General features: G+C 43.9%; 1 protein-coding gene across 1 annotated transcript in view; it reads right to left on the bottom strand.

Moving 5' to 3' along the window:
* Window positions 1-2,164, bottom strand: part of ANOS1 (anosmin 1) — a gene marked incomplete at its 5' end in the record, with an annotated part of 224,888 nt that overhangs the window by 38,201 nt on the left and 184,523 nt on the right. The gene's annotated exons all lie outside the window — the stretch shown is intronic.

Here is a 2,164-nt window from a genome sequence, read left to right as displayed (position 1 = left end):
CAGTGGGTTTGGTTTGGGCTTTGCTTCTGTGAAGACTGACAGCCTTGGAGACCCTGTGGTGCAGTTCCACTCTGTCCTCTAGGGGCGCTGTGAGTTAGAATTGACTCCAGGAAAGTGGAGTACTATATTCCATGCAAACTTTTCTTTTTAACTGTAGGTGTAAGAGCATATTTTTAACTACCTCAAGATAGAAGCTCTGCTGTTTTACTGAAATGACTCAAAAGCAGGAATACATCAATCTTAGTGTGGCTGATATATGCCACATGGAAAGGACAAATAAAAAGCACGTTACATACCTCTACCAGCCCTAACAAACTGCAATATGCAGACGATGCTACCTATATTGCCAAAAGTGAAGGGATTCAAAACACTTATGATGATGTGCAGCTGGAGTGCTCCTTAGAAGTGAGAATGGCCAGACTTTGTCCACCTACTTTGGTCATGTTTTCAGAAAGGACCATTCCCTGGAGAAGGATATCATGCTTGGTAAAGTGGAGGCTCAATGAAAAAGGGGAAGGCCCTCAATGAGATAGACTGACACAATGGCTGCTGCAATGATGGGCTCAGGTATAGCAAGGATTGTGAGGCTGGCACAGGACTGGGCAGTGTTTCGTTCTCCTGACAAACATTAAACTAAACCAAACTCACTGCTGTGAAGTCGATTTGACTCATAGTGACCCCTCCTTGGGTTTCTGAGGCGGCATCCCTGTGGAAGTAGATTGCCCCACCTTCCTTCTGAGGAGTGGCTGGTGGGTTTGAACCACCAGCCTTCTGGTTGGCAGTCAAATGCCTTAGGCACTGCACCACCAGAGCTCAAGACACCCAACAAAACCCATTACTGCAAGTGTTCGGCACTAGTACTTCTTTTGCTACTCTTCTTCCATTACTTTCAGAATCCACTGGAATGCAACCCATTAATCCTTAAGGATAAAGTGGCCTTCAGTATGTTAGTTACCATATCTCCTAATTGGTCAGGTAAGATATTCTTTGGTTTGTAAAGATGCTCAGGGCAGGGCCTTAACCCTCAGAATCAACCCTTCCAGTAGGTAGTATCCTGTTAATCCTGATTTGAATATACTTTGTCACAAAATAATAATTATTTTTTTTTAATTTTTATTGTGACTTGGGTGAAAGTTTACAGAGAAAATTCACTTTCCATACAGTAGCTCACATACACTTTGTCTCATGATATTGACTACAGTTACCCACAATGCAACAGCTCCCCCCACTTCCTCCCCATAGTTACTTCCTCCCTGTGTCCATCCCTCCATGTACTCCTGCCCCCTGAGCTGTCTCCCTGCACATGCACAGCAGTGTCTGACCCTCACACCCCTACTCCACCGCTGTGGTGTGGCCTCCAATTCACCACAGCCCCATGTGTATCAGAATGGAACCATGCTCCATGGGGTTTTCAGTGGTGGACTTTTCAGAAATAGAATGCTAGGTCTTTCTTCTAAGTGCCTCTGGGTGATCTCGAACCTTCAATCATTTGGTTAGTTGTCAAGTGTGTAACTGTTTGAACCACCTGGGAACCCCTTAATCTCTGTTTACAGCTCCTTAAAAGCAAGTATGCATATGTACAAGGACCCAAAAGAAAGTAAATATAAAAATAGTTGATATGAGTCATTGATACCTGCTGCTGTCAAGTTGATCCCAACTCATAGTGACCCTGGAGGACAGAGGCGAACTGCTTCGTAGGGTATTCAAGGTTGTAAATCACTACAGAGGCAGGCTACCACATCTTTCTCCCATGGAATGGCTGGTGGGTTCGAATGGCCAACTTTTGGGTTCACACCTGAGCGATTAACCACTGAGCCACCAGAGCGCCTGTATGAGTGATACTTGATCCTTTTGTTAAATTCCCATTATGACATTAAACTATTGTATATACAACAGACAAAAATCAGAAGAAAAACCCAAAGGTGGAACAATTTTATTCATTGTCATTAAAAGGATTATTGGCTAGATGATCTGTTATATAATGATTCCAAGTCACAAAGTCCCTGTCACTTTGTATCACGTTAATCTGATAATGTGCTTTCTAGAACAAACTTAAGGGGTCAGGTGTTAACCAAAAGGCTGGTGGTTCAAATCCCCCTCAGAGGCTCCAAGGGGGAAAGCCCAGGCAATCTGCTTCAGTAAAGATGACAGCCTGGCAAACCCT

This window comes from Orycteropus afer, unplaced genomic scaffold (genome assembly GCF_000298275.1).
Source record: "Orycteropus afer afer isolate SDZICR_OR568_19922 unplaced genomic scaffold, OryAfe1.0 scaffold00577, whole genome shotgun sequence".
In the NCBI taxonomy this organism is placed as follows: Eukaryota; Metazoa; Chordata; class Mammalia; order Tubulidentata; family Orycteropodidae; genus Orycteropus; species Orycteropus afer.
The sequence above is the reverse complement of the archived record's forward strand: the minus strand, read 5'-3'. Positions and strand labels throughout refer to the sequence as shown.